Genomic DNA, 21442 nt, shown 5'->3' on the forward strand with positions numbered 1-21442 from the left:
AAGAAAAGTTTTGGCACATTAGCCTTCATAAATCAAAGTCTTGAGTAATGGAGATGGGGGTACTATGTTGAAGCTGAATAATACATTGTTGAGGCACAACTTAGTGTACTGCGTGCAGGAAAAATGCAAATAAGGTTGAAAGAGTACATAGAAAATTTACAAAGATGATGCTCGCTCTGAAGGACCCGAGTTATATGGAAAGATTGAATATGTCAGAACTTTATTCCCTGGAATGTAGAAAATTGAGATGAGATTTGATAGATGTAAACTGAATTAGGTGGGGTCAAATGGGAGTAAATCTCCAGATTCTGGAAACCGAAGCAACACATGCAAAATGCTAGAGGAATTCAGCAGGCTAAGCAGCTTCTGTGGAAAATAGTTAACAGTTGACTTTTCGGGCTGAGACTCTTCATCCAGACTGGGGGAAAAGGATGGGAAGCCAGAGCAATTAGATGGGGCTGGTGGAGTAAAGTGGTAAGAGGTACGTGAAACTGGGAGCAGGGGGGGTGGTTTGGGGGAAGGTGAAGTTAAGAGCTGTAAAGTTGATGGGAAAAAGAGTTAAAGAGCTGGAGAAGGGGGAAATCCGAAAAGAGAGGGTAGAAGACTATGGAAGAAAGGGGAGAGGGAGTGGCATCAGAGGGAGGCGAGGAGATGAGGTGAGAGAGGGAAACAGGAATGGGGGAATATTGCAGGAGGGTGGTGGGGACACTATTGTAAGTTTGAGAAATTAATGCTTGTGCCATCCAGTTGAAGGCTACCCAGACAGAATATGATGTGTTGTTCCTTCAACCTGAGTGTGGTCTCATTGCAGCATAAGTGGAGGCAAAGGACTGAAATGTCAGAATGGGAATGGGAAGTGTGGTTGAAATCAGCGGCCATTGGGAAATTCCGCTTTTTCTGGCAGGCGTGTTTGGCGCACTGGTCTCACAATCTATGTTGGAACTCAACAATATACAGGGTACCACACCTGGAGCACCAGATACTTTTTATGACTCCAACAGACTCACAGCTGAAGTGTCACCTCACCTGTAAGGACCGTTTGGAGCACTGAATGGTAGTGAGGGATGAGATATCGGGGCAGATATGGCACTTTTTACGCTTGCAAGAATAAATACCAGGAGGGAGATGAGTGGGTAGAAATGAAAGGGCAAGGGAGGGATCTCTGCAGTAAAAGGAAAGTGAAGGGTGGAAGAGGAAGTTATGCTGGTGTGGTGGGATCCTGTTGAAGACGGTGGAATTTACAGATAATTATGTGCTGGATGTGGAGGTCAATGGGGTGATAGGTGAGGACAAGAGGAACCCTATCCCAGGTGGGTTGGTGAGAGGATGGGGTGAGGGCAGACTTGTGTGAAATGTAAGATATGTGGATGAGTTCAGGATTGATGGTGGAGGAAGGAAAGCCAATTCCTTTGAAGAAGGAGGTCATCTCATTAGTTCTGGAATGAAAAGCCATATCATATTGACAGCAGATGTGGTGGAGACAGAGTAACTGAAAGAATAGGATGGCATTTTTATAAGAGACTGGGTGAGAAGAGGTATAGTCCAAATGGTTGTGGGTATCTGTGGATTTATAAAAGATATCAGTAGGTAAACTTTCTCCAGAGACAGAGCGATTGAGAAAGGAGAGGAAGGTGTTGAAAATAGACCAGGTAAATTTGATGGCAGAATGGAAGTTAGCGGCAAATGATGAAGTCAATGGGTGGAGGAAGCAGCACCAATGCAGTCATTGATGTAGCGTAGGAAAAGTTGAGGAGCAAAACCTGTGTAGGCTTGGAACATAGACTGTTCCACATACCCAACAAAAAGGCATGCATAACTGGGAGTCATGCAGGTACCCATGCCTACACCTTTGATTGGGAGGAAGTGCGATGAACTAAGAGAGAAATTATTGCAAGTGAGGATCAGTTCCACCAGACAGAGGAGAATGGGGGTAGAGGGGAACAGGTTGGGTCTGTTCTCTGAAAAAGAAGCTGAGAGCTTTCAGGCCCTCCTAATGAGGGATGGAGGTGTATGGGGACTGGATGTCCATAGTGAAAATGAGACAATCGAGGCCAGGCAACTTGAAGTTATTGAAAAGATCCAGATTGTATGAAGTGTCATTGATGTAAGTGGGAAGGGACTGAACCAAGGGGGAATAAAATATTGTTGAGGTATGCAGGTATAAATTTAGTGGGCAGAAACAACGGGTCTACCTGGACGTGCAGGTTTATGGATCTTGGGTAAGAGATAGAAACGGGAGGTGCAGGGTAAGTGAACTATGACGTTGGTGGGAGTGGATGGGAGAGCTCATCGTCACATAGCCACCAGTGTGACTGCAGGGAGTGATGCCTTCTCCACATAACTTAGTGAGCCATTTGACAACATAATATCATAGCCTGTGAGCTGGTGCCAGCCAAACTAGGTGTGTGTTATATCCTCTCAGTGATTAGATATATGGCTCAGTGTTAACCTTTGGCTGGCTCTGGGAGTGTGGGCTGTTACTGGGGACAGACTACCCAGATCCCAGTCTTCTTCGAAGCCCTAGATTGATTGAATCCATTGTTATTTCAAAATGACAACCTTGCACTCAATGCCAGCAAGTCCAAAGAATTCATGAGGAAGTCATGAGAACATGCACCAAGCTGAACTGAGGCATCAGCTGTGGAAAGGGTGAGCAACTTCCAAGTTCCTGGGTGTCAGCATCTCAGCGGATCTATCCTGGTGCAATAATGAAGGTGTCGCACCAGTAGCTATACTTTATTAGGAGTTTGAGAAGCTTTGATATGTCATTAAAAACTCTAGTAAATTTCTACGGATGTACGATGAATAACTTCTAAATGGTTGCATCAATGTCTGATATGATGGCACCAGGATAGCTAATTTATCCTTAGTCGTATGGGCCCCATGCACTACTTTAAACTGTATCAACGAATGTTTAGCACAAATAGAGGATGAATTAACTAATTGAAGATTTTTTTTTTTCATTTTTCGATAGAAGTAAGCTTAAGTTCCCTTTCCCAATCATTTTTAATTTTGTTAGATGCATCTGAACGCATCCTCCTAATTATCTTGTAGATAGTTGCTGTTCCACCTTTCCGAAAATGATTTAAATCTATTTTTTTTCCCCAAAATATCCATAGAATATAGATTCGGTTATGTAGGAAGAACGGTATTTAAAAGTTTCTAACCTGTAAATATCTAAAGAAATGGGAACTAGATAAATTATATTTGTTAGATAATTGTTCAAAGGACATGAAACAATTATCCAAAAATAAATCACAAAATCGTAGTATACCTTTAGTTTTCCAAGTCAAATAGGTTTGATCCACAATAGAGGGATTTTAAAAAGTTAGAAATAATAGGTCTTGCTAAAATAAAATTATTCAATTCAAACAAATTTCCGAAATTGAAACCATATTTGTAAAGTGTATTTAATTATTGGATTATCCAATTGTTTATACAATTCAGAAAGAGCAAAGGGAAGCGAAGTCCCTAAAATAGAACCCAATGAAAACTCGTGTACAGATTTACATTCAAGATTTACCCAATGAGGACTTGAAGTTATGTCCAAGTCACATAGCCAAAATAGCGGACATTAGTTGCCCAATAATAAAATATAAAATTCAACAGTACCAGATCACACTCCTTTTTAGACTTCTATAAATATCTTTTACCTAGACTAGGATTTTTATTCTGCCAGAAGTATGAAGACATTTTATAATCAACACTATCAAAAAAACGTTTCAGAATAAAAATTGGTAACGCTTGAAATAAATACAAAAAATTAGTTAGTATAATCATCTTGATAGCATTGATCCGACCTATCAATGAGAAAAACACTGGTAACCAATTGGTAAATAAATGTTTAATCTGATCAATTAAAGGTTAAAAAAAAGCCTTAAATAAAATATTATGCTTTTTTTGTAATTTTAATCCTTAAATAAATAAATTAGTCAGTAACCAATCTAAAAAGCAAACGTTCATAAATTGGAACCTGCATATTTAGAGAAAACAGTTCACTCTTATTAACGTTCAGTTTGTAACCCGAAAAATTACTAACCTGAGCCAGCAAAGATAAAACTGCGAGAATGAATTCCTCAGGATTATAAATATATAATATTAAATCATCTGCATTTAATGATAGCTTATTTATGTCATTCCCGCGGGTAATAGCAAAAATATTAGGTGGTTCTCGAATAGCAGTTGCTAAATGTTCCAGAGCAATAACAAACAGTAATGGACTGAGAGGGCAACCTCGCCTGGTGCCCCGAAATAAGCGAAAAAAGGGAGATCTTTGATTATGAGTAATAACCGAAGCTACTGGGGTAGTATATATCAATTTAATCCAAGACATCCATGTCGAGCTAAAATTAAATTTCTCAAGCACAGTAAATAAATATGGCCATTCAACTCTGTCAAATGCTTTCTTAGCGTCTAATGAAATGACACATTCTGGAGTACTACGTAAAAGATTGTAAACAATATTCATTAATCTCCGAATATTTAATGAAGAGTAACGGTTTTTAATGAATCCAGTTTGGTCCACAGATATAATTCGAGGAAACACCATCTCCAACCTAGTCGCCAATATCTTGGAAAAAATTTTAGAATCTGCATTCAACAAAGATATCAGTCTATATGAAGCACAATCAATAGGTTCTTTACTCTTTTTTTAAAATAATAGAAGCCCTATAAAATGATTGTGGTAATTTACCTAATCGCATTGCTTCTTTAAAAATTCTAGCTAACGACGGAGAGAGAATTGAAGAAAAACACTTAAAGAATAGAAGAAATAGAAATAGAAGAACACTTAAAGAATATAATGTATAACCATTCTGGACCTGTTGCTTTGCCAGAATTCATTGAAAAAATAACATATTTTATTTCTTCATCTGTAGCGGGAGTTTCTAATATTAAACGTTCTTCGGGTGATAGTTTCGGAAAATTCAATTTCCTTAAAAGGTCATATACGATACTGGGATCATTGGGAAATTCAGAGTTATATAAAGAGGTATAAAACTCTTGAAAAGATTTGTTTATTTCGTCATGATTAACTGTCAAATTACCATCTTGTTTACGAATCTAAATAATTTGTCGTTTAACCGAGGCAGTTTTCAATTGATTAGCTAATAATTTACCCAATTTATCACTGTGTATGTAAAACTCCCATTTTGTTTTAATTAATTGATTTTTAATCGAGGATGTAAGTAATTAGTTATGTTCCATTTGAAGCTCGACTCTTTGTTTATAAAGCTCCTTACTAGGAGCGATGGATTATTTCTTATCAATTTATTTTATCTTATCAACCAAAATAATGCTTCATTCTTAATACGTATTCTCAAGCAAACAGAATAGTAAATAATCTGAACAAGGATATATGCCTTAAAAGTGTCCCAAAGTGTCCCGTTGGAGATTTCTTTCGTAAAATTAGTTGAAAAAAAATCCATCTGTTCCTTCATAAACTTAACAAAATCCGAGTTTGAAGCAGATTGTAATTAAATCACCATTGTCTAATACTAGGAGCTGTATCCATTAATTTGATAGAAAGTTTCATTGCAGTATGATCAGAAATGTCATAGTTACAGTCAATCATAGATGGGATGAGACGGGAGTCAATAAAAAAGTAATCAATTCTATAGTAAGAATTTTAAACATGTGAAAAGAATGAAAACACTTCATCCTTGGGGTGTAGAAATGTCCAAATATCCAAAATTCCGGAATCATTCATGAAGGAGTTGATAAGTGTGGCCGAATAGTTTGGTAAGGCTTGAGTAGATACGGATCTATCCATCGAGGGATTTAAGCCACAATCAAAATCACCACCCATTATCAACTTATATTCATTTAGATTAGGGAAAGCAATAAATAAATTCTTTTAAAAATCGGGATAATCCACATTTGGAGTGTAAACATTAGCCATAAGCATTTTTTATTAAAAAGTAACCCAGTAATAAACAAAACTCTACCATTCGGATCCGAAACAGTATCATGATGAACAAATGTAATTAAGGAATCTATAAAAATTGAAACTTCTCTCACTTTGGCATGAGAATTCGAATGAAATTATTGACCCTTTCAAAACCTGAAAAATACAGATTATCCTCTTTCCTCACATGAGTTTCTTGTACAAAAATAATACGCACATACACTTTAGAATACTTTAAAAGTCTTCTTCAGTTTAATCGGATGGTTTAAACCATTTGTATTCCAAGAGACAAAATTAATAACTTGAGCCATAATTTCGCAGAATCAACTCTTTGGTATGTAAAGAGTTAACCATAATGTGAACTCATGAACCCGGAAGAGGAACAAAGCTCAGGGAGGAACCGGAGGTGACGACTCTGAAGACATCTTTGGTAGTTCTAATCAGCCCAAATGAGAAAACTAAAAATAACTAAAAAGAAAATCGTTACATTCTCTACCCACAAAGACCCAAGACAGAGCCTAAAGAAGGCAGAAAGAGAAATAATACGAAATCTATCCCCCATTTTTCCAGAATGCAACTCCAAAAATATATATTAAAAAAGACCACCCAAAATCCAGAAAAAGTTGAAGATTGTACTATAACAATCTTCGTAAAGTGGTTTCTAAAAAAGGGGGGGGGGGGGGAGAGTAAACGTCGAAATATTATGAATCGGGGGGAAAATAAGTGATTAAAAATAACACTTCAAAAGACAAAAAGGCATTATGCGAAGAAAAAAGCGAAGAGAAAAAGAAATGGCGAAGTAAAAGAACAAGAGGTAATATGAGATAAGAGAAACAAACCGACATCTTGATTATACGAAATAAAAAGAGAAACGAGATATTCCTCCAAAATAATAAAAATCCACCGTCAAATCATTAATAAAAATGTCAGAAATCAAATAGTTTAAAAAATTAGAGGGAAAAAAGACGAGTACATCAACCAAAAAAAAACTATAGTTAAAATGTAAAGTATAACTAGACTAGTAAACAAAAACGAAAATCTTAAACTTATAATGATCAAACTTCATAAGAAAATTGTAGGCTTTAAAAGAAAGCACGTAAGTACAGAGTCAGGACTACAAAAGCCATAAATTAATTAAAGCTGGGCGTCCGAAGCAGATGGATAATGTTCATTCAAGAAACTTCGAGCTGCGCTTGTAGGAAGGAAGATACGGCGTTGTCCTTCCACAGGAAAAATTCTGAGGCACGCAGGATATAGTAACGCTGTTTTGAGACCCTTTTCGTAACACTCCGCCATCAGAGATTTAAAAGCCAACCGCGACTTCATAACTTCTGGACTATAATCCTCCACGAGGCGGAATTGATAATTTTGAAACTTAATCATGCCTTGCTGACGAGGGAAGCGGATAAGATGTTCTTTCACGTGCACATAATGAAGCAGGACAACCACTGCGCGGGGTTTAGACCCGGGGTCCGGTTTTTGGGGAAAGGAACAATGAGCACGGTCGAGTAATGGAGGTTCGTTTGGGAATTTAGAGGTAAACGCATCCTTTAAAAGTTGAGAAAAGAATTTTAAAGGGTCCCCTTTCTCGACATCTTCAGGGAGACTGATTATACTCAGATTCTGTCTTCTGGATTGATTTTCAAGATCAATAATCTTGGGTTTTAAACTCTCCAGCTGTTTAACCGTCGAAAACAGAGTTCGTTCCATACACTCAATTTTCTGATCTCTCTTCCGAGCTTCGTCCTGCAGTTCTGTGATTTTGGATTGTTGTTGTTTAACTTCGTGACCAAGCGAATCCAAAGAATCCTGGAGTGCCTTAAAGACTTCTTTAATATTTTGGCCTAGTTCAATAGATTGTGCATTTAAGAGATCCAACATTGTATCATAAGTTAAATCAGTGTCCTTAAGTTCACCTCTTTTCTTCTTACCGTTACCATCGGCATTTTTCCCGTTTTTTGGATCTAACCCTTTAGATCTTGTAGTCATTTCTGAGCTCGTTTCTTCAAAAATTCACAATCAAAGCTCGAAGAAACTTCAATAGTAACAATCTTCTAGTGTAGATAAAAATAAATTAAATAAGGGTGATCATGGGGTTAAAAAGATAACGGTAAATGGAGAGAAGCCGAATCTAACTACACTCCATGAGCGCCTAGTGAAGAATCCTGAACGTCCGTGAACTCATGAACACTACTTTGCTGTTCCTCTTTTGCATTTTTTTTATTGTAACTTACAGTAATTTGTTATGCCTGCACTGTGCTGCTACATAAAACAAAAGTTAACTTATAGGCTAAGTCAATGGAAGAAGGCAAATGCAATGTTAGCATTCATTTCGAGAAGACTAGAATATAAAAGCAAGGATGGAGTGCTAAGGCTTTATAAAGCAATGGTTAGACTGCATTTGGAGTATTGTGAGCAATTCTAGGCCACCTATCTGTGAAAGGATATGCTGGCATTGGAGAGTGACATGATTGAATGGTGGTACAGATTCAGTGTGCCGAATGCCCTAATTCTGCTCCTATATCTCATGGTATTTTGCCCACTCTGGGTTTCAACTGTACAGCGCATCATGGCGAATTGGTGTGGTTGTTTCTTAGTCATCCCAGGCATCAGATAGCAAAGAGCCAGTTTCTCACACCAGCGTCTTAGGCTACAGCTTACAAAATATATTCAGTTGCCAGTCTGCTCTGACAAACTCTCGCAAACCCACCAGCTCTTCACCAAGTAGATGGACAATGGGCATAGTGGAATACCTACCGTGCTATGCCACACCCTCACTTCGGGAAGTCTGAACACCTGGCTGTACTTCTACTCCCTGAGTATAGGCAGAGACTGAAGACTGCAGCACCAGTAGTGAGGACTAAGAATGGATGGACAGGGGAATCACAGGAGCGCCTACAGGAGTTAATTTGAATCGGTGTACTGGACTGTATTCAGGGATTCATCTTCAAACCTGGATGGGTATGCTGCAGTTGTTGCCGACTCCATTAAAACCTGTGTGGATGAGTATCTGCCTACAAACTTACTGTACATTCCCAAACCAAAAGCCGTGGATAAACCAAGAGGTACGTCGTCTGCTGAAGGCTAGACCTGTGGCATTCAAGTCTGGTGACCCAGACCTATACCAGAACACCAGATATTATTTGCGGAGGGCTATTTCAAGGGTGAGGAGACAATTTCAAATGACGTTGGAGGCGATATCGGATGCACTGTAACTCTTTGTTTCCTACATAGTGAAAACCAGTAGCATGATTGGCAGCGATGCTTCTCTACCAGCTGATCTCATTGCCCATTATGCCCGCTTTGAAAGGGAGAACATAACCACAGCTGTGATGATCCCTGCTGCACCTGATGACCCTGTGACCTCTGTCTCAGAGGCCAATCTTAGGCTGCCTTTAAAGAGTGTGAACTCTCGCAAGGCAGAAAGTCCACATGGAGTACCTGGTAAGGCTCTGAAAACCTGTGCTAAACAACTAGTGGATGTATTCAAGGGAATTTCTCATCTCTCACTGATGTGGGCAGAAGTTCCCACTTGCTTCAAAATGGAAACAATTATACTAGTGCCTAAGAAGAATAAGGTGAGCTGCCTTAATAACTATCACCTGGAAGCACTTACATCTAGAGTGATGAAATGCTTTGAGAGGTTGATCATGACTAGACTGAACTGCTGCCTCAGCAAGGACCTGGACCCATTGCAATTTGCCTAAGGCCACAATAGGTCAATGACAAATGGCTTTAGACCACCAAGACACCAGGAACACGTACAGTACGTCAGGATGCTGTCGATCGACTATAGATCAGCATTTAATACCATAATTCCCACAGTCTTGATTGACAAATTGAAGAATCTGGGCCCCTGTAACTCCCTCTGCAATTGGATCCTTGGCTTCCTTACTGGAAGACCACAATCTGTGCAGATTGGTGATAACATATCCTCCTCATTGATGATCAGCATTGGCACATCTCAGTGGTGTGTGCTTTGCCCAATGATATACTCTCTATATACACATGAATTTGTTGCTGGGCATAGCTCAAACACCACCTATAAATTTGCTGACGATGCGACCATTGTTGATAGAATCTCTCAACAGGGCGTACTGGAGTAAGATTGGCCACGTAGTGGAGTGGTGCTGCAGCAACAACCTGGTACTCAATGTTAGTAAGGCAAAAGAGCTGATTGCGGTCTTTAGGAAGGGTCAGAGAAAGGAACACATGCCAATCCTCATCGAGGGATCAGAAGTGGAGAGAGCGAGCAGTTTCAAGTTTCTGGGTGTCAAGATCTCTGAGGATCTAACCTGGTCCCAACATATCGATGTAGTTATAAAGAAGATAAGACAGAATCTATAGGTCATTAGGAATTTGAAGAGATTTGGCATGTCACCAAATACCCTCAAAAACTTCTACAGTTGTACTGTGGAGAGAATTCTGACTGCATCACTGTCTGTTATGGGAGTGGGGGGCTGCGGCACGGAACCGAAAGAAGCTACAGAGGGTTGTAAATTTAATCAGCTCCATCTTGGGTATTAGCCTACAAAGAACCCAGGACATATTCAGGGAGTGGTGTCTCAGAAAGGCAGCGCCCATTATTCAGGACCTCCAGCACCCAGGGTTTGCCCTTTTCTCACTGTTACCATGAGAAGGGACAGAAGCTTAAAGGCACACACTCAGCGATTCAGGAACAGCTTCTTACCCTTTGCCATCCGATTCCTAAATAGACATTGAAACCTTGGACTCTGCCTCATTTTTTTAAATATACAGTATTTCTATTTTATGCATGTTTTAAAATCTATTCAATACATGTATACTGTAATCGATTTACTTAATTATTGATTATTACATTTATTTTTATTTTATTTTTCTCTTCTATCTTATGCCTTCCATTGAACTGATGCTGCTATGTTAACAAATTTCACGTCACATGCTGGTGATAATAAACCTGATTCTGATTCGATGAAAACTTCAGAATCACGATCACAATTAGGTTTATTTTCACTCTTATAAAGTATAATGTGAAATTTCTTGTTTTGTGGCAGTAGTTTAGTGTGAATAATAAAAATTACAATATTACAAAATAAATAAGTTTTAAAAAACAAAAGGAACAGAGGTCTCCGAACATCGGGCGGTCACTCGGCAGTTGTTCCCCGTCACAGCATCCGCTCCCCTAAGATACAACAAAGACCAAGGATACTTGATTTTATATTCTTCTCGTATTTGGCTAATACTAGGGTGTATATTATTAATGTGATTGAAGGAATATTTAGGAGATGTCCCAATACTTAGTTGGGAAATTGAGGGTTATGGGGAAAGGCAGGTAGGAGGAGATGAGCCCATGATCAGATCGCCATGATCTGATTGAATGGCGGAGCAGGCTCGACGGGCCAGATGGACTACTCCTGCTCCTATTTCTCATGTTCTTATGTGGATCGAATGGTCTGTACTGTGCCGTTCTGTTCTGTGTTCTGCCTATAAACTTTATTGATATTCAAATATTTACAAGAATAAAGCATGCAGGGCCTTTTCACTCTTAAGTCCGCAGGCTATGCCATAGTTAGTATTGTTACCTTTTAAACTCAACAGGACTGTTTCCATACATGCCGCCCCCTGGGATGGAATAGTCAAATCGCCTCCCGCTTCTGCGGACGGGAAGAGACCGACTATCACATGTACATGGAGTGTGCGAGGCTGCAGCCCCTATCAGGATATCTGAAGAGGCTGCTCCTCTCGGGTTGCATTTTAGCCCCACCTTTTTCGTATGCGGTCATCCATGGGGCGGGAGGATGGTGGGGGTGGGGGCATGGAGGGAGGAGGATGTACTGGGAAACTCGTTCCCGGTGCCGCTAAAACTTGCTATCCGCGTGTCCCAGCGGCCGGCAGCGGAGGGTTCTGACTGGGCTGACAACCTGGAGATGTTCCAGCAGTATGAACGCGCCAAGGTAACCGTGGAGATGAAACACGCGGTGTCCACGGGTACCACTGAGGTGTTCCGGGGCCATTGGGAACTGCAGGGGATATGTCATCCTAGAACAGGATGGGAATATTTTAGTTTAATTTAGTCTGTGGTAGTGTTTATCTAAATTACGATACTTATTATTAGTAACGTAGAATGTAATACGGAGGACCTGTTTGTTTGTTTAACCGTGCCCGGTTAACCATGGAGAGGTAACACGCGGTGCTCACGCCCAACACTGAGGTGCTCCGGGGTCGTTGGGAATTGTAGGGGATAAATGTCATCCCAGATCAGTATGATAATATCTTAGTTTAAAATATTTTAGTTGTGTACGTTAGTTACCGTATTTATTGTAGTATCGCAGAGTGTAATATGTAGAATGTTTTTGCTCAGTCAGTATTAACTTTTAGTAAGTCACTGTATTTATTGTAGGATTGTAGAATGTGATTTGTAGAATGTGTTTGTTTAGCTTAATCAGTGTTAGTGGTTATGTTAGCTGATGTGTTTGTTGTATTGTAGAACGTAATTTATAATAAACATAGTTAAGTAAAACAAAAATGTCAGTGGAGGTGGCCATGTCCACAGTGGATGTCTTTTTACGGGGGTGTCCTTCCCACGTGCATCAGGACCCTGGGGTACAGGGTGCTCCATAGAGCTGTGCTCTGCAACAAGTTCATCAATTTCTACACGGATCTCCCAGCCACCTGTCGATTCCGCGGGCTGGGAGAGACTGTGTACCATGTAAACAGAGAGTGTGCGAGGCTGCAGCCCCTATTCAAATATCTGCGGGGGCTGGTTCCCGCTTTCTGGTCGTATTTTAACCCCGTCCTCTTTACCTTTGGTCATCAAGAAATGAGGGGAGTAGGGAGGGAGGAGGATGTCCTCGTTAATCCACTCCTGAGGATGGCTAAGCTACCTATCCATGAGTCTTGGAGATGTACAGTGGAGGTTCTGACTGGGCTGACTGCCTGGTGGAGAGGGAAGAGAGCAGAAACACAGAGACTGGAGTAAGATCGGAAGGGGAGTGGGTTTACCTGAAAATGGAAAATCTAATTATTCATTCAACTGGTGTTGTAAATGAGCCAGACAGAATCAGACGTGTAATTCTCAGGATTTCCTTTGTACAGAATCTACCTGCCAATTCCGCTACCAGTCTCATTTCCCATCATCAGACCACTCTCTCACCACCTCCCTCCCAATCACCTATGTGGGGGGGGGGAGGTCAATTTCCGCTGCAGAAAATAAATGTTATGTTCTCCCCGTAACCGTGTGGGCTTCCTCCGTGTGCTCCAGTTTTGCTCCAACATTCCAAAGACTCACGAGTTCGGATTTGTAAGTTGTAGGATGCGATGCTGGCGCGAGAAGCTTGGGGACTCTTGCGGGCTGCCCCAGTACATCCTCGGACGGTGTTACTCATTGACGGGAATGACGCATTTCACTGCATGTTTCAATGTACATTTGACAAATAAAGCCAATCTTCTTAACCACCTCTGGAGCCGACCACCCTATTCACCCTGAGTACTCTCTCTCCGTCCGCTCTGAGTTCTGATACAGGGTCTGAACGTGAGACGTGAAACAGGAATTGATATGAAAGGAGAGGGGAGTAACGAATTAAAAGTGTTATATATAAATGCAGGAAGTATAAGGAATAAAGCAGATGAATTTGAGGCTCAGTTAGAAATTGGCAAGTACGATGTTGTGGGAATAACAGAAACATGGCTTCAAGCGGACAGGGCCTGGGAAATGAATATTCAAGGTTATACATCTTATCAAAAGGACAGACTGACTGGCAGAGGGGGTGGGGTGGCTCTGTTGGTGAGGAATGATATTCAGTCCCTTGCGAGGGGGGACATAGAATCAGGGGATATTGAGTTAGTATGGACAGAACTGAGAAATTCTAGGGGTAGAAAAACCCTAATGGGAGTTATCTACGGGCCCCCAAACAGCAGTCTGGATATAGGGTGTAAGTTGAATGAAGTGTTAAAATTGGCATGTCGCAAAGGTAATGATACAGTTGTCATGGGGGATTTCAACATGCAGGTAATCTGGGAGAATCAGAATGGTACTGGACCCCAAGAAGGGAGTTTGTGGAGTGCCTCCGAGATGGATTCCTAGAGCAGCTTGTACTGGAGCCTACCAGGGAGAGGGTAATTCTAGATTTAGTGTTGTGCAATGAACCGGATTTGATCAGGGACCTCGAGGTAAAGGAACCATTAGGAGATAGTGACCATAATATGTTTTAACCTACAATTTGAGAAGAAGGGAAAATCGAATGTGTCAGTATTACAGTTGAACAAACGGAACTATGGAGCTATGAGGGAGGAGCTGGCCAAAGTTCAATGGAACAATACCCGAGCAGGGAAGACAGTGGAACAACAATGGCAGGTATTTCTGGGAATAATGCAGAAGGTGCAGGATCAGTTCATTCCAAAGAGGAAGAAAGATCCTAAAGGGAGTAAGGGGCTGCCATGGCTGACAAGGGAAGTAAAGAGCAGTATAAAAATAAAAGAGAAGAAGTATAACATAGCAAAGATGTGCAGGAAACTGGAGGACTCGGAAGCTTTTAAAGAGCAACAGAAGATAACAAAAATGGCAATACGTCAAGAAAAAAATCAGGCACGAAGGTAAACTAGCCAAGAATATAAAGGAGGATAGTAAAAGCTTCTTAAGGTATGTGAATAGCATAAAAAAAAGTTAAGGCCAAAATTGGGCCATTGAAGACAGAAACGGGTGAATTTATTATGGGGAACAAGGAACTGGCTGACGAGTTGAACAGGTACCTTGGATCTGTCTTCACTTGAGAAGATACAAACAATCTCCCAGATGTAATAGTGGCCAAAGGAACTAGGGTAAAGGATGAGCTGAAGGAAATTTATATTAGGCAAGAAACAGTGTTGGATAGACTGTTGAGTCTGAAGGCTGATAAGTCCCCGGGACTTGATGGTCTGCATGCCAGGGTATTTAAAGAGGTGGCTCTAGAAATCCTGGACGATTTGGTAATCATTTTCCAATGTTCTATAGATTCTGGAAGAGATCCTGCTGATTGGAGGGTGGCTAATGTTGTCCCACTTTTCAAGAAAGGAGGGAGAGAGAAAACAGGGAATTATAGACCGGTTAGCCTGACGTCAGTGGTGGGAAAGATGCTGGAGTCAATTATAAAGATGAAATTATGACACATTTGGATAGCAGTAGAAGGATCAGTCCGAGTCAGCATGGATTTATGAGGGGAAAATCATGATTGACTAATCTTCTGGAGTTTTTTGACGACGTAACTATGAAAATGGATAAGGGAGAGCCAGTGGATGTAGTGTACCTGGACTTCCAGAAAGCTTTTGATAAGGTTCCACATAGGAGATTAATGGACAAAATTAGGGTATATGGTATTGGGGGCAGAGTACTGACATGGATTGAAAATTGGCTGGCTGACAGGAAACAAAGTGTAGTGATTAACGGGTCCCTTTCGGAATGGCAGACTGTGACCAGTGGGGTACCGCAAGGTTCGGTGCTGCGACGGCAGCTGTTTGCAATATACATTAATGATTTAGATGAAGGGATTAAAAGTAACATTAGCAAATTTGCTGATGACACAAAGCTGGGTGGCAGAGTAAAATGCCAGGATGATGTTATGAGAATGCAGGGTGACTTGGACAGGTTGGATGAGTGGGCAATCGTATGGCAGAGGCAGTTTAATGTGGATAAATGTGAGGTTCTCCACTTTGGTGGCAAGAACAGGAAGGCAGATTACTACCTAAATGGAGTCAAGTTAGGAAAAGGGGAAGCACAACGAGATCTAGGTGTTCTTGTACATCAGTCAATGAAATCAAGCATGCAGGTACAGCAGGCAGTGAAGAAAGCTAATGGCATGCTGGCCTTTATAACAAGAGGAATTGAGTATAGGAGTAAAGAGGTCCTTCTGCAGCTGTACAGATCCCTGGTGAGACCCCACCTGGAGTATTGTGTGCAATTTGGGTCTCCAAATTTGAGGAAGGACACTCTTGCTATCGAGAGAGTGCAGCGTAGGTTCAGAAGGTTAATTCCCGGAATGGTGGGACTGTCATATGTTGAAAGATTGAAGCGACTGGGCTTGTATACACTGGAATTTAGAGGGATGAGAGGGGATCTGATTGAAACATATAAGATTATTAAGGGATTGGACACGCTGGAGGCAGGAAGCATGTTCCCGCTGATGGGTGAGTCCAGAACTAGAGGCGACAGTTTAAGAATAAGGGGTAGGCCATTTAGAACAGATGCGGAAAAGCTTTTTCACCCAGAGAGTGGTGGATATGTGGAATGCTCTGCCCCAGAAGGCAGTGGAGGCCAAGTCTCTGGATGCATTCAAGAGAGAGTTAGATAGAGCTCTTATAGATAGCGGGGTCAAGGGATATGGGGTGAGGGCAGGAACGGGGTACTGATTGTGAATGATCAGCCATGATCACAGTGAATGGCGGTGCTGGCTAGAAGGGCCGAAGGGCCTACTCCTGCACCTACTGTCTATTGTCTATTGCCCTTAATGTCAGAAGCAGGGATTGAACCCCAGTTGCTGGTGTTGAAATATGCTGTGCTGACACTGTGATACCATGTTGCCCTTCTCTAACTTCTGGTAACCATTCCCCTCTGTCTCCCCCCTCCCCTTTTTAGTTGTATTCCTCATTACACATTCTGGTGACCCTCTCAGCCCTTCTATTTCCCTCCCCCACTCACAAGACCTGTCGAATACCTCGTTCTGTCTCCTCACCCCCTTTCCTTTCTTCCGTGGCCCACTCTCCTCACCTATTAGATTCCTTCTTCTCGCCGTCACCTCTTCCACCTATCTCGTCCCAGCTTCTTACTTCATCCACTCTTCCCCACTCACCTATCTACCCTCACTTGGTCTTGCCTATCACCTGACAGATTGCACAACTCTCCCCCAGCTTCTGACCACTTCCTTTTCCGTCCTGATGAAAATAGTTGAACTGTTTATTCATTTCCATAGATACCGTCTAACCTGCAGAGCTCCTGCAGCATTTTGTGTGGGGTGGTTAGATCTTCCTTGGGTCTGATATCTCGTGCTAGAGAGCCACCCACCTCAGAAAGCCATGTCAATTCACGAATAATTACATAATGGCAGCTTGGCTTAAATGACAACATTTTCAAATTGCGCGGACGCAAGAAATGATGGAATATTTGTGACCAGGCAAAGGTCATGGAATTGTCCATCACATTGGGCGGAGAGCTCTATAGTTCCCTGTTTTATCCCTCCCTCCTTAGAGAGTGGGATGATTTTTCCCTCTCGACAATCCATGGGAAGAGTTGTGAAGTCAGAGGAAAACTGGAGATTTCACTTTCTTCTCAGCTCCCTCACACAGAGCTCTGAGATGTTGATGAACAGAAATACTTCAATAGGAGTTTGAGGAGAGTTGGAGTGTCACCAACCACTCGAGCAAGTTTCTACAGATGTACCGTGGAGAACATTCTGACTGGTTGCATCACCGTCTGGTATGCACAAAGTTGTAAAAAGCTGCAGAGGGTTCTAGACTCAGCCAGCTCCATCACAGGCACAACCATCGCCACTATCGAGGGCACCTTCAAAAGCTGATGCCTCAAGAGGGCAGCATCCATCATGAAGGAACCTCACCATTCAGGACATGTCCTCTTCTCATTGCTGCCTTCGAGGAGGAGGTACAGGAGTCTGAATAGACCCACATTCAATGTTTTAGTCAGAGCCTCTTCTCCTTTGATGTCAGGTTTCTGAATAGCCCATGAACCCATGAACACTATCCCACTGTCACGTACCCCGTGATGGGTTAAAAAAACCAGCAGAAATAGAAAACACCGTGGAGTCTGGTTGTAATGTTCTTCCACAGGTGTAAAAACTCTGAACTGAACACCGTATAAACCAGAGTCAATGAGGCACGATCCCAGTAAGATTAACCGTTTACTGTTCACCTCTTCCACATTAACGTATGGTGAAAACTGTTGATAAAACAATACAAATTATATAAAGTATTTGTTTCCTTCTTGGCATCACATTTACATCATAAATACTTGGAAAAATAAAACTACAACAAACTAAATTACATTAAAATGCGACATACAGTCAGAATCTACCTACGCCATCAACAGCTTTAAATACTTCAACGCACACTATCCGGTAACATTTTCAATAGGACAAGAAAATAACTTTATCAACCTTCATTACTTTGAACAGAATCCGCGTTAACATTTTTACTTCAACATATCGATTATCTTCTGAACTTACGGCGTTGTTTCTATGATGTTTCTTAGTGCGTAGAATGAAATTTTTCTCGCACTGATCCTGAACACACAGGCCCCCTCCTTCCCATTTCTCCAAATCGGTATTTTCCCACAAGACGCAGCGAAATCGTGTGTGAAGTCATCGCATTCTGCGATACATCACGGACAACGAATTTACTTTCAACAGACTTAATTTTAACTAGAAAATAATTACAAATGAATTACTAAAGCGAAAATGTAATAAAGCTAAACAAAATGCCTTAAGGGCAACACATTGGTATTGCTATAAACTAATACCATTTGCTAGTAACTACGCAATAAGTAATATAAATGCAGATATATCAAACAGATTACCAATGAATATATATATATATATATATATATATATAAAAGTGTGGAAATAGGAAAACGACGCTTCTTCGAGCCTAGCGGTAAATTGATAGTCTTACGATGACGAGTGAAATTCAGTTCAGTTCGTGGTATTGAGATGAGTAGTGAAGGACAGAGAGAGAGATGGGCACAGAAATTACTCCCCACCAGTCACACCCTTTTCTACACTGCGAGAGCTACTGATCGATCCGCCAAAACCCACCTTTTCTGGGGCACAACGAAGCTCATTCATTATCCGAAACCATGTGTCTGTACGTCTATCAGCTGACCCACTAATTACCTCAGCATGCTGAACACCAGCCGTTCATCAAATAACGCTCTCCTCAGTCACCATGGCGACCTATGAGCTGCTCGTTGCTCTTTCTCTGCAAAAACTCACAAGCAGGCAGTGTCCTTGTTAAAGTGTAAACAAAACTGAAGAGATACCATAACACCATCTTCGGGCAGTCTCTCTCTCTCTCTCTCTCTCTCTCTCTCTCTCTCTCTCTCTCTCTCTCTCTCTCTCTCTCTCTCTCTCCTCTCTCTCTCTCTCTCTCTCTCTCTCTCTCTCTCTCTCTCTCTCTCTCTCTCTCTCTCTCTCTCTCTCTCTCTCCTCTCTCTCTCTCTCTCTCTCTCTCTCTCTCTCTCTCTCTCTCTTTCTCTTCTCTTTGTCTCTCTCTTAATAATAAGCTGTCCGGTGTTGAACCATAACTCCCTCTCTCTTTCCAAAAACACAGTGCCTAGGGGTAATCCATCACACCCCCCTCCTTTTAGGAAAATTTTTTACGATTTTTAGTTTAACTGTAGATTACAAAGTTTAAACCCACACCTATATTATCATCACATAACAGAGCAAAACCGTGTACAGTCTCTAAGTTAACATCTGGATAAACAATTAGCTATACTGTTGTCAGTATGTTTCACATGGTTAATTTTTAAGTCATATTCCTGTAATATCAGACTCCAATTTAATAACTTTCTATTCTAATCCTTCATTTTAGTTAGAAACACCAACGGATTTTGATCCGTGTAAACCACCAGTGATCTCTAGACTTCAAAATGCTGTAAAGCCAGAATAAGTGATAGCAATTCCTTTTCAACAGTGGAATAGTTTTTCCGATGCAAATTAACTTTCTTTGAGAAATAAGCCACTTGGTGTTCAATGTCATTCACACCTTTCTGTAATAATACTGCCTCAACAGCTTCTTCACTAGTGTCTGTTGCTATAGAGGATGGTTTTGAAAAATCAGGTGCTTTGTGCACAGGATGATAACATAAGATAATTTTCAGACATTCAAACGCCTCCTGGCAAAGGTCATTCCATACAAATCTTTCACTCTTCCCTAGGAATTTTGTTAGGGGAAGAGCGATATCTGCAAAGTTCTTGCAAAACTTTCGGTAATTCCCAACCATTCCCAAAAACCTTCTCAAAGCTTTCTCACCAGTCGGAACAGGAACCTCAGCAATAGCTTGAACCTTGGCCTATATAGGAACCAGTTGGCCCTGGCCTACTAAGTAGCCAAGATATGTGACAATGGCGTGGCCAAATTCACTTTTGACGAGGTTTACAGTGAGATTTGCCCTGGACAGCCGTTCAAACAGTTTTTCTACAACCACAATATGCTCTTCCCGCGTGTCATTCCAGACCATCAAATCATTGATATAAACCCCTGTATCTCCTAAACCTTTAATCACGGAATTGATCATTGAGCATTTTCCATCCCAAAGGGAAAGCCATTGTACTCATACAATCCAGATGGTGTCACAAATGCAGATATTTCTTTAGCCCTTTCTGTTAAAGGAACACACCAATAACCGTTCAACCGGTAAATCTTTGTAAGGTATTTAGCCTATCCCACTTTATCAATGTAGTCATCCACACTCGGGATAGGATAAGCATCTGTCTTGATTATTGAATTGCTTTTCCTGTAGTCAGTACAGAATCTCATGCTACCGTCCGGTTTAGGCACGAAAACGCAGGGCGCCGCCCAGTCTGAGGTAAATTTCCTAATGATACCAGTTGCTAGCATGTAGGCAATTTCTTTTTCAATCAACCTGCTTTTCTCCAAGTTCATTCTGTAAGGATGTTGTTTTATGGGCTGGGCTGAATTTACAATGACGTCATGCACCACAGCCATGCATGGTCTTAGAATGTCAGTGAATAAACCTTTATACTTGTTAATTGTTTAACTCTTCAGTAGGCTTTGCTGCTTTGACTGCAAATGTTGAATCTTTCCATCAATATTTTTCAAAACATCAGACTTTCTGAGTCTTGTGAAAACTACATGGAGTTCATCAAAATGATCTGGTATTTCAGTACCAGACACTACAATCTCATCTGTTGTCATAACAGCCCTCACTGGTGCAGGGTTGGGGTTATGATAACGCTTGATCATATTTACATTCTGATCTAACCATTGCTCTCTGAGTAAGGTCAAAGGTGACACAATGTGCTTAGCTCTCAACTCTTTAACTATCCCTTGGGATGTTCTCAAAGTAAAGTTACTACCCTGGTCAGATTGGATTTCTTTAGGTAGACCTAACAGTGTGGAAATTTGATAAGTGCTTTTACCACAGTACTGATCTTGATGTTCCAGAGGGACACCTCTACATGGAACCTAGACACGGCACACATGATGGTTAACAGATACTCATAGCCAGCTGCAGTCTTTGGCAATGGGCCCACACAATCCACTATGCCTCTGGAAAATGGTTCACCAAAAGCAAGTATCTTCTAAAGTGGTGCTGCTAGGATCACCTGATTAGGTTTTCCCGCAACCTGATAGGTATGGCAAGTCCTGCAAAAGTTCACAACATCCTTCCTTAAATTAGGCCAGTAGAATTCCTTCACAATCATGTTTACCGTCTTCCTCACCCCAAAGTATCCACCTAAAGACATGCAATGAGCCATGCTTTAAATCTCAGCCCTGTAATCTTTCGGGACCACAACTTGATGTTCAATGCCCAATCCTCACTTGCAGTCACAG

Source organism: Hemitrygon akajei, chromosome 1, assembly GCF_048418815.1.
Source record: "Hemitrygon akajei chromosome 1, sHemAka1.3, whole genome shotgun sequence".
In the NCBI taxonomy this organism is placed as follows: domain Eukaryota; kingdom Metazoa; phylum Chordata; class Chondrichthyes; order Myliobatiformes; family Dasyatidae; genus Hemitrygon; species Hemitrygon akajei.